This window comes from Macrosteles quadrilineatus, unplaced genomic scaffold (genome assembly GCF_028750875.1).
Source record: "Macrosteles quadrilineatus isolate MER2022 unplaced genomic scaffold, UCM_ALF_1.0 Scaffold_1__1_contigs__length_201487025, whole genome shotgun sequence".
Taxonomy (NCBI): Eukaryota; Metazoa; Arthropoda; class Insecta; order Hemiptera; family Cicadellidae; genus Macrosteles; species Macrosteles quadrilineatus.
This window is the reverse complement of record NW_026542594.1, coordinates 77,918,233-77,930,760: the sequence shown is the minus strand read 5'-3', so window position 1 is coordinate 77,930,760 and position 12,528 is coordinate 77,918,233.

Sequence of the window (12,528 nt, the reverse complement as noted above, 5' to 3'; positions counted from 1 at the left end):
AGATACAATAACTGATTGCTATTGATGTACTCACAATATTGTAATGTATGTCATGTGATATTGTAATAATTTAGTATAATCACAGGGTAAAGGTTTAACTAATATCTATTTTTATCTATGGTTATGTGTAATTGACGTGTATATTAATATTAGTTCTTTGCTCACGTATGGTTTTTTAAATAGTAGAAAAGCAGTTTTCATTTAAGGGTGTGCTCTACCTCAGCTCGGATTTGTCAGTACGATGTTGCTTAACGCCGATGTTCCTATACCATTGCACTGGTCAGCGCCATTAAGAGCGCTTGCAAGCCTTTTGTATCTTGGTGGTTACATCGTTATCCTTAAACATTTTGGCAAACTAAATGTAGATTCTTGTTTTTAAGAATCTACTGTCCCCGTGTTTAATTTTTTTATCTAAAATTTATTTGTATGCGTCAAAATGAATGATAAAAAAGCGTAATTATCATTTTTACCAACATTTTACCGTAGTTCTAAAACTTTTTGAAAATATCTAAATTTGAAACCCGCAGGGCCTACTATATTGTTTTAAGAAAAATATGACACAAAGAGCTTTTAAAGCGCTATAAAATTGTTGCTACAAACAGTAAGAACCAAAACCCTTGCATCTGCGCGCGCCAAACGTGTGCCCAAAAGCTTTGCTTTGATTGTCTTTTTATCGAAGTGCAAAATGTTCATTGCAATAAAAAGTGTAACACTTTTCTTTACATGGATAGAACCCTAAAGGTTCGTTGGAACGTAAACCAGCTACACCAAGATCAAAGAGGAGAAGAATCTAAAAATACTAATGGAAAAGCTTAGCTGAAGCTCCAACAAAATTCCAACAGTCAATAAATAAATTTTATTTTACAAACAACGTGTTCAGATTAATGGATTTATTTTATTTTTAATTGTATGAATTGAGTTCATAAATTTACAAGTAGGCTTCACTAAAACAAATAATGGATTTGTTAGTTATCGTAAACTATGTGAGTAAAGTAATGAACGATAAAAAAAGGAAACAAAGCAGAATGGTAACGTTATTTATCCATTGGTCCATTACTCATTACAAAGACATCCAAGCTATCGACAAACAACAAGACCCGAACGAAACTTCACAAAGTTAAGTTTCATATTAAACATTACAAAGACCCAGGGCTATCGGCAAGATCCAGGTCATCGATGATGTATTACTAGATACATAGGGGCGCATCTACAATAAATTACACGTTCAATATAATAACTGGCTGTAATGACATTGTAAAGCTAAAAGAAAATATGCTTACAATATGATTTATTAATTTTTAACGTACATACAACAAGCGACCGAAAGAACCGTGTGTAAAAAAAATGCCATTATTTATCTGTTTTAGCGAATTTCCCGTATATTGAATAAGCTAATAGGCTACCTTAGGTCTCATTGTAGGACATGGACCTTTCCAATTTCTCCCTAAACCATGTTGAAGATACAATTTAGTATATTTAAGTGTTTTGTACTGTTACGTATAAAATTAAAAAAAAGGGTAAATTCAAAATTCCCTTGTTATTTTTATGGAGAATAAGTTAACTTTTTCAGTTTGCTTGTTTATGGATATATTGTGATCAAACTTGACAAATTTATTAATTTTATTCTAAGCTATTAATAACACACTACTATTAAAACACACTTAATTACCCTCCCTAAAACCTACTGTTTCTTAGCTTTTTCATTCTTAAATTTAAGAGTTTCTTTTGAAACACACGGAACACTAAAGTCTAATTTCCTGTATAAAACATGTATTTGCCTAAATGAAATTAAGGTTTCTTTTTTTCATTATTGAGAAAAATCGAATACCGTTTACGGTGTTAGTTTTATGCTACATTCAAACGATGTGCAAGATTATGCAAAATACAGAACTTGGATGATTATAATGATAATGATAGGTAATATGGTCTGGTTCATTGACATGCCAGGTTGCCAGACCTTATGTTCACTGGACTTTTTTGTGTGACTACGTGGATTGGTCTACTCATCTTTAGTGGATAATAATCAGGAAATTAACAACCGGACTATGAACATAGATGTTCTAGTCAGAGGAACGTTGTCTTTTAAAGCTACTGTTGGTGCCACGTGCAAAGAAACTTGGCTGTGTATCTGGAAAAATGGAGGACATTAAAAAAAAAAAAAAAAACTCAAATAGTTGGCATCAAGTTGAAGGCAACTATTGAAACGTTAAGGAACAGCTATTTAAGTTTCGTTTAGTATTGTGTGTTTTACAGCCTATGAAAAAATGACTTCTGGTGTACATGTTGCATCATGTAGCTCCTAAACGAGTAGGTTTATAGCGAAAATGCAAATGTAAATAAGTCTTAAAACTGCATCTACATTCCCAAAAGACCATAAAGTACCTTAAAATACACAGTTTTCCACTTTTCATGTTTGCTGCCATTTTGGAAAATGGCCGCCATTTTTGAAATAATACGTAGAATCAATATTTTTTACGTATTTTATGGTCTTTTGGAATGTAGATACAATTTTAAGACTTATTTACATTTGCATTTTCTCTATAAACCTACTCGTTTAGGAGCTATTCATAAAACTAAATTCATATTTTTAATTGTCACAAAAAATAAAGGAATGTCCCCCTTTTAAAGTTTTCTCTAATTCTTACCGTTTCCGATTTTCCAATGGTGGCCTCCTAGAGTTGATCACCCTCTATTGTTTACAAAAGACGTTTTTTGCGAAAAGAATGATCGAAAAATCAAATATCCATACCGTTTGGGGCTGTGATTTGTTCTCTTTGTACCACGCTAAATCTTTCTCCAAGTAAAATAAACCAAAACAGGATCCATATTTTATCAAAGGGAAAAAAGGTCTAGAAACTTTTTAAAGTAAATGGTAATATCACAAGTTTCTAGATATTTAGATTATCATTAATTTGACAGTTTGTTAAATATTTTTTTATCTCCTTAATGTAAGATTCTATTTACATACGTTGATTATGCGTTACTATAATTTCAAGATTGGGCAAGGATAACATCTTTTGGTAAGTGAAGATTATTGAGTTTTGAAGAGAATTCAGTAAAATACTCTTTTTAATTGTCTAGTATTTCGTAAATTAAAAAAAAAATATCGCACCTACATTCTATAAACGATAACTATTCGTAAAAGAAAGTACTAGGATTTCCAGTGCATCTAGGGACAATAACTAGAAATATAGCCTATTAATTGCATTCCATGTCAGCCGTCGTTTGGCCATTTTAGAGAAGACATTGTTACATTGTAGTGTTAAAAGCATGGATTTTTACTATGAAGTTTGTAATTTTGACTGCATTGCGTGTATTTCCATGTTCCAGGCAATACAGAGATTATATGTGACAATCACACACACTATAGCAAGTCACTGAGTACTGTATAATATACAGCAGGTGGTTGTGGTAATGTCCCCACAGTGAGAATGACCACTGCACATTGGTCACCGCCATCACATCACCAATAATGGTACGGGACCACACGTCAGCCATCAGCACACACACTATAGCAAGTCACTGAGTACTGTATAATATACAGCAGGTGGTTGTGGTAATGTCCCCACAGTGAGAATGACCACTGCACATTGGTCACCGCCATCACATCACCAATAATGGTACGGGACCACACGTCAGTTATCATCACACACACTATACAAAATGTATTAAGTAATATATCAGAATCCCAATCTGTTTTGTCCAAAAAAACTCTACGCAGAACTGAGAAGGAATGTATTTTTTTTTATTCTATATTTTTCATTATTAGTAAATTAATTGGTAGCCCTGTCTATAATACAGGAGTTACTGCTTTGGCACGTCTCGTCAGGCTGACCAAAAGCCCATAAAGGATATTCTTTTTACTTTAACGGCAAAACAATGAGTGTTAAGTGATATTTTTTACTAACTTTATCATCAGCATATCTCCCTTGAAAAGAATTTTAAGCTTAAAAAGTTTAAAACGTGCAATTGTTCTTCCTACATTTACTAGAGTAGACATAGAAAGAAACGATACAATCCGGCTTAAGGTAAGTATTAAATTTACTTAAGCTAAGCATAATGACTGTCATTTTTAAAAGATCTGCAAATATGATAGAAATACAAAGAATAATATATATTATATCTTCTGTATGTATATTGTTGATTGAGTTATAATAGTAATATTTGTTATGTAAAAATTCAATACCTAATAATTAAACCTTTAAAAGGTGGGCGCTCAAATATTTATTTTGCAATTTGCATCTCAAAGTTAACGTTATAAAAGACCTTTCTGTTGGTATATCAGTGTATTCTTTAGTCGTATGAACTGCATTAATTACGGAAATAGTCGACTCGTTTCGTAAAGCAGCTACTCAATTAACACAGCATTAGCTGCCGGTAACAATTCGTATCTGCAAGCTTGTTAATGGTCAATTAGTATGAATATAGAGGATATTAATGTGGCTGTTTAATTGCAATACACGCAGGGTGTCCGTAAGGCATACAAATGGATGTGTGTAAAAATAAAATGAAATCAAGAATAACTGATTTTGTAACGATAATGTGTCGTAAATAAATTGTTATATAATTGTTTCATGGAGATATTTCAAATAGATTTGAGAAATTAAATTAAAACACAAATAAAAAAGTTGTTGATACCTGATTTAAGTGATATTCTTGATTTTCGTCCAATATAATATATTTATAATCTATTTTCACCCAATAAACCTAACCCTGAATTCCTTGTACCTACCTGCTTTTTTGGAAAGAGATAAGCCCCATTTTCTAACTAGCCAATCAATTATCGATCATTTAATCGTAATTCTCCAGTTTAATTATGCCATTGAACTCCCAAACTAATGGGAGTTAAGTCCTGGATTATTGATCAATCTCCATCAACCGCTTTGCTAATGAGGCTGCCGATGAATTTCTCTAAAGAAATATTTTTATTTTGAATCCATATTTATAAAACCTATGGTACAAGTAAGGTTCTTAGATAAGTCATTAATGAGCGAAAGTCAATTAATATATACGACATAAAGTAAAAAAAGAAAATATATACATACACATCTACCAATTGGTAACATTTTAACAATCATTTAAAAAACGCATCCTTCAACCCAAATATATTTGATCAATTCATCGTTTAGTAATGATTACTACATATTTATTACCTACTTTATGAGCTTATGGTAATTTACTAAAATTGTATAGTTACAAATTAAATTTAACAAATTTATGTGGATGAAAAAAATATTTTTATTCCTGAAAAGCTTGAGAGATTTGAAAGATTAACGTATTGGACTTAAAGTGCAAGGTTAGTTCTGATGTGAGGTCAGAAAAAGATGAAGAATGACGCAAACTAGAGATCTCTATCAATCAATCCTATCAAAAGTTATAGCAGTTCAAAATTTGAATTTTTCGCCACATTTTTTAAGAACGGCTGTAGCTCGAAAACGGTAAGAGAAAAGATTTGAAAAAATTTTCATGGTCAGAAATTAAGTTTTCTACAAAACACTCTTCAGCGTTTGCCGAAAATCGCACTCCTTCAACTTAACAAATTTGTAAAATGTATCAAATATTTACGGTTTTTTATTGAACAAGCGTTTTTCAAAGGGGTGACTTCGAGAAAAAAACGAGACATTTTACAAATTATTTAGTTTTTTACAAAATATTACTTTTACTTTTTTATGGAAACCATACCAGTCCTAGTTTAGGCAGGGGTGCCCATCCCCCCCTAGACTCATGACGCACCCCCCCCCCCAAATTGAGCAACAGCCCCCCCCCCATAAATGATGTACACAACAAATGAGAAACATTATTCCCCCGCCCAGCACTATTTGTAAAACTATAAAAGAAGTTTTATAATTTTTTTCAGATATTTAAAATTCAAACCCAGTTAATCTATATCAATAAAGTTATAGTTTTGTCTGTACATTGTTCAGAATTATACATATTTTGGGTTATTTTTGTTTTATACATTGAAGAAGTTGAAACATGTCTTATCTCCATTTATGTCCGTCTGTCACGGCCCAGAAGGCATTTTATGCAGCCTACTCATGGCCTACTCTAAAGAAAACTAGAGTACCGATTATGATTCTAATGGTTTAATTGTATCCACAGGATTGGCGAGAGAGTCCTTATAGCCATTAAAATATGACATCACTATTTTGAAATAAAATAACGTACGATCAAAAATACAATTTTGTGTGATTTTTCTAGTTTATTTTCTCCATGTTTACTACATACGTCATTAATTTATGAAATACTAATAATCTGTTAAGAGAACACGTTGTACAGTATATGAAATTACGAACAGCTGTTTTGATAAAGATTCTTTTCCTAGCTGTCACTGATATGTTTACATAAATGTTCTTTAAGAATACTGTGTAGGCCCTAACCATTTCCGATCACGTTAAATAACCCGGTTAAATTTGTTTTGAAGATTGAATACTATTATTCTATGAGCTAAGCTCTCAAACTAATGTTTAATACGAGTATTTGCTAAGGCCTGTGCAGGTATATTTCACAAGAACTTTGGACAGCTGCCATTTTGTAACGGATGAACCTTTTTGGACGCGGTTTCCGGCAATGAACTCCACTTGACCAGACCTTTAAAATGATGTGCATATCAACCTATGCTTACGTTAAAGATTATGTACCTACTCCTCGTGGGCCGTCCCCTGGTGAAGGTCAAATAATGGCAATGATTGCAAAAAGTAGTTTTCATACATATAATTTGATGTAAAATTTTTGAATTTTCTAACGAATTTAGTTAAAAAGATATTAAACCGTTTCCAGACTTTTTTGTCACTCTGTATATGAAATTACAAACAGCTGTTTTGATATAGATTCTTTTCCTAGCTGTCACTGATATGTTTACATAAATGTTCTTTAAAAATACTGTGTAGGCCCTAACCATTTCCGATCACGTTTGTAAGCAAATCCAAAACCAAGTGAGATTAATAACCGTGTGGCTTTGGCTTACATAACGGGTTTGATTTATCACGAGTACTATATGTAACTGTAAATTAAATTAAATAACTAGCCATCATCCAGGTCGGGAACCAGAGATTCTGTGGGTATCAAGTTGTACTTGAATTTGATTACAGGGAAAAGACCGTGAATCAGTGTTGTACAGGACTGGAAAACTTATCTTTCTATATAAATAAAATTAGAGTTTTATAAGTCACCTCAATTTAAGGAATTTTTTATTGCCAGAATATCCATAACGATTGTCAGCGTCTTTCTCGATATAACGATCCCCTCTCCCTCCCTTTAGAAACATCACAGCTCCTTTGATGAAAATGAAATGGAAACAACGCTTGCGCCAACAATCGTCTGCTCCGTTATACACTTCTGTCTGCTGTGCGCTATGTTACAACAGATTTCAGATACAACAGCTGGGGAATGATGACGATATAATGCTTAGTACACTGTGATTGAGTGATAACCATGGTAACTTTAGTAAGGCTGTGATTGGCCAATGAGTAGGCCTAAATATGGCGACTTGTTGAATTTGTGTATGTATTGAAGAGAAACCTATTAATGAACAGAAGAACAAAGAAAGAGAATAACAAGATTGTTCTCGTTACATTCTTTTTTAAGAGTGTTTTAATGATCTCTAAATATAATTTTACACTTTTTTATTACTTATCTATCAATTCCTATGCTGTGATACAGCATCGGTAGCCTATCTGTCTATCATGAGCAGTACCTTATAACACACTTTCTAAAGGTTCCTTTAATATTTACGTTATTTATAGCAATGTAATGTTTGGCTAGTGATTAGTTGAGTTTGAGTTAGCTACAATTTTAAACGTTGCCGTTTGTTCAACTGAACCAAGATAAATGATTTGAAATTTACAATAATAATGATTGTGCAATATTGAATTTCGTTTATAAAAATGTAAATCGTGACTTAATGGCTGTTTACAGCGTTTTAATGAGTTTGTCATCTGTTTTTATCCTATATTGGATTAACCTATTTTTCATTCCCCCCCTCTCCCTATTAACTCAGGTAATCGAGTATACACAATAGTGTAAAGTATTGTAGCCTATGCTACTTGCTACTTGATTGTATTTTAACGAGCTTTATGTCAACAAAGCGTTCTGCTGTGTGGTGTAGCTGGACGGGTCTGTACCACGCGTTATCTTTTATCTATCACAGCAGTTGAGCTATCCCGTGCGCTCCCTCGCTTAGATCTCACGTCTTGCTAATCTTTACTTACTTTACTTTATACTTTCTTATGAAATGGCGACCATACTATGTAGGTATTTTAAGCCAAGTATGAATGGAGATGAGTGTAGGATGAGTGGCGCGATCTTGTAGTCTTGTTAGTGACTAAGGCCGACATTCCTTAGACACAGCTGTTAATTAATAGCCCAAACAGCTAATGGCAACTAAGGGACCTACAGTTTATAGTGGAATCCGAACCACATTTTTTCCTTGGTATATACGAATTGGTCTAATTATCAGGATAGTACTGCGGATAGTAGTAGTACTCACTATTGCGGACGTTAATCCACACCAGAGAGTATCCCATCCACAGTGCATGCCTATAAATATCCACAATCCGTGACCTCCAAGTAGCTGGATTACAGGACGACGCCACCAAATAATAACTTTCTACACGAATCCTAAACTATCCTAAAATCCTATTTTAACTAATTTAATTCAATAATATAACTATTGTCATTAATTATCCACTTTCTATCTGGCGATTTCGTAATGTATTTTGGATTTTCGTCACGTTGAACACTGTTGCAATTAACTTTAGCCCCATTTGAATTTTTTGAGCCCCCCCCCCAAGAATTTCAATGACGCAGTCTGCGTCATGGCCCCCCCTTGTGGGCACCCCTGGTTTAGGGTACAATGTGGAACTATCCAGCGTCAATCAGCTACACAGCACAGTGGCGAGAAGCGAGACTGTTACAAGCAGCAGCTAATGGACTCTGTTTATACAATGTGGAACTATCCAGCGTCAATCAACTACACAGCTCAGTGGCGAGAAGCGAGACTGTTACAAGCAGCAGCTAATGGACTCTGTTTATACAATGTGGAACTATCCAGCGTCAATCAGCTACACAGCTCAGTGGCGAGAGGCGAGACTGTTACAAGCAGCAGCTAATGGACTCTGTTTATACAATGTGGAACTATCCAGCGTCAATCAGCTACACAGCTCAGTGGCGAGAGGCGAGACTGTTACAAGCAGCAGCTAATGGACTCTGTTTATACAATGTGGAACTATCCAGCGTCAATCAGCTACACAGCTCAGTGGCGAGAGGCGAGACTGTTACAAGCAGCAGCTAATGGACTCTGTTTATACAATGTGGAACTATCCAGCGTCAATCAGCTACACAGCACAGTGGCGAGAGGCGAGACTGTTACAAGCAGCAGCTAATGGACTCTGTTTATACAATGTGGAACTATCCAGCGTCAATCAGCTACACAGCACAGTGGCGAGAGGCGAGACTGTTACAAGCAGCAGCTAATGGACTCTGTTTATACAATGTGGAACTATCCAGCGTCAATCAGCTACACAGCACAGTGGCGAGAGGCGAGACTGTTACAAGCAGCAGCTAATGGACTCTGTTTATACAATGTGGAACTATCCAGCGTCAATCAGCTACACAGCACAGTGACGAGAGGCGAGACTGTTACAAGCAGCAGCTAATGGACTCAGTTTATACAATGTGGTACTATCCAGCGTCAATCAGCTACACAGCACAGTGGCGAGAGGCGAGACTGTTACAAGCAGCAGCTAATGGACTCTGTTTATACAATGTGGAACTATCCAGCGTCAATCAGCTACACAGCTCAGTGGCGAGAGGCGAGACTGTTACAAGCAGCAGCTAATGGACTCTGTTTATACAATGTGGAACTATCCAGCGTCAATCAGCTACACAGCACAGTGGCGAGAGGCGAGACTGTTACAAGCAGCAGCTAATGGACTCTGTTTATACAATGTGGAACTATCCAGCGTCAATCAGCTACACAGCACAGTGGCGAGAGGCGAGACTGTTACAAGCAGCAGCTAATGGACTCTGTTTATACAATGTGGAACTATCCAGCGTCAATCAGCTACACAGCACAGTGGCGAGAGGCGAGACTGTTACAAGCAGCAGCTAATGGACTCTGTTTATACAATGTGGAACTATCCAGCGTCAATCAGCTACACAGCACAGTGGCGAGAGGCGAGACTGTTACAAGCAGCAGCTAATGGACTCTGTTTATACAATGTGGAACTATCCAGCGTCAATCAGCTACACAGCTCAGTGGCGAGAGGCGAGACTGTTACAAGGAGCAGCTAATGGACTCTGTTTATACAATGTGGAACTATCCAGCGTCAATCAGCTACACAGCACAGTGGCGAGAGGCGAGACTGTTACAAGCAGCAGCTAATGGACTCTGTTTATACAATGTGGAACTATCCAGCGTCAATCAGCTACACAGCACAGTGGCGAGAGGCGAGACTGTTACAAGCAGCAGCTAATGGACTCTGTTTATACAATGTGGAACTATCCAGCGTCAATCAGCTACACAGCTCAGTGGCGAGAGGCGAGACTGTTACAAGCAGCAGCTAATGGACTCTGTTTATACAATGTGGAACTATCCAGCGTCAATCAGCTACACAGCACAGTGGCGAGAAGCGAGACTGTTACAAGCAGCAGCTAATGGACTCTGTTTATACAATGTTAACTGTTTGGAATGTAAATGGACTCTTAAATGATCACAGTTAATGTTCTTTCTCTATTTACATATAGACTACTGTATTATGTATCGCATTTTAGTTACATTTACTTTCGTTTGCGAATGTCGTTTGCTAAAATAATTATAGAAATGAGTTATTTGAGGCCACATACCGGTACAATTCACAAATTGTTATACAAGTAGGTTAATTAATTTCTCATGTATTTTAATAGTTGACTTAATATGCTGGCTTCTACCATACTGTAGTGCCTGGCATACATGGTGTATACGGCGTTGGATTGGTTTCAGTCTATTTATGTTTGCATAACTGATGTGGCCTATTTTCTAGTAAGGCCAAACGTGTTTCTACAATAACACTTAGCAAGTATTTATTATGTGTATACAATTTTATGCCAGTGGTCAACAAACTTACAATGCCTACATTATAAAATAATATGGCACCTTGCTGAACTTACGTGATTATTTGCAAAATTCAGCTCAAAATCAATACGAAGATTAACCATATGCCTTTAACAAAAATGGCAGTTTGACTTTGATGTTTATTTTGGTTTAATGAGCAATGTGAATTTCATCAGCTAGTATTGGGAAAATCCAAAGTTAATGTATTTGCTGTGTCAACATATATACAATTGTAATGCTTTATCCACCATAAGCATGATTACTAGCGGGTACCGTACTATTGATTTTTGTAGTAGGTTTAACATACTACACAGTAGGCCTACATAACACTCAAAAGCCAGGTACGGTTTTGTTACGATTGAATCAAATTTAATTTTATACGGGCTTATGTTGTTGATGATGAGCAGAATAGTTTGGAGCAAATTTCTACTCTTGTAATGTGTTGTAAGTGTTTTCTTTATAACTATCAAGTTGATTTAATTTTCACGTAATGTACGATGTGTTACCAATTATCAACTTATTAATATACAGTTGCACGCTCTACATACTTGTTAATAACTGTTTTCAAAGTGTTGAAAAATACAAATGTGTGCATTCTTCATTTACCGTAAACGCATCATTATCCTTGCTAAAAGCAGCTTTAATCAGTAATCAACAAAGATTTATTTCGAATTCAACCTAATGGAAACACTCCACAGCCATTACAGTTGCTAAAGGTTAATACAAAAATAACGGTGCTATTTAAACCTATTTTAAGATTCAAATGTTTTGAAAACTCGTGATTAAAAACGAAAGTTATTATATACAGGGTGTCTCGTAACTACACTCTGGACACTTGTAAATAGCGTTATTCCTTAGGTCAAGACAAACACATTTCACCATAGGAACATGGGTCTGCTGTGTCTAGTTTACCGACTGTCGGCATTTATGTGTTTTTTACAAAAACATTAATAACTCCTAAACGGTTTGAGATACAGCTTTGATATTTTACAAAAATGTTAATCTTATTAGGGCTATTATCGTTAGAAATTATACTAAAAAATCATTAAACATTTCAAAATGGCGGCCATTTAAAATATTTGATGCCAAATTTCACGAAAACCGTTAGATTTACAAAAAAATTGCAAGTTACAAAAAAGTTTGTAAATTGTATGTAGTTTTCAATGATCCCTTATTTTAGATTAACCTTATTTTAGATATAAATAACGTACTGTAAAAGGAGCATTAGCATTGTTTAAATGCAGAAAAGTGGCCATACATTACGAAAACAACACGTTTCTCTGTTAATATTCATCCAATCTTAACAAAAAAGGTATCATTAAAATTTACAAACTTTTTTGTAACTTGCAATTTTTTTGTAAATCTCTATATGCCTTATTTGTTAAGATTGGAATAACAATTTGTCAACAGATGATTAGTTTATTATGATGAATTTT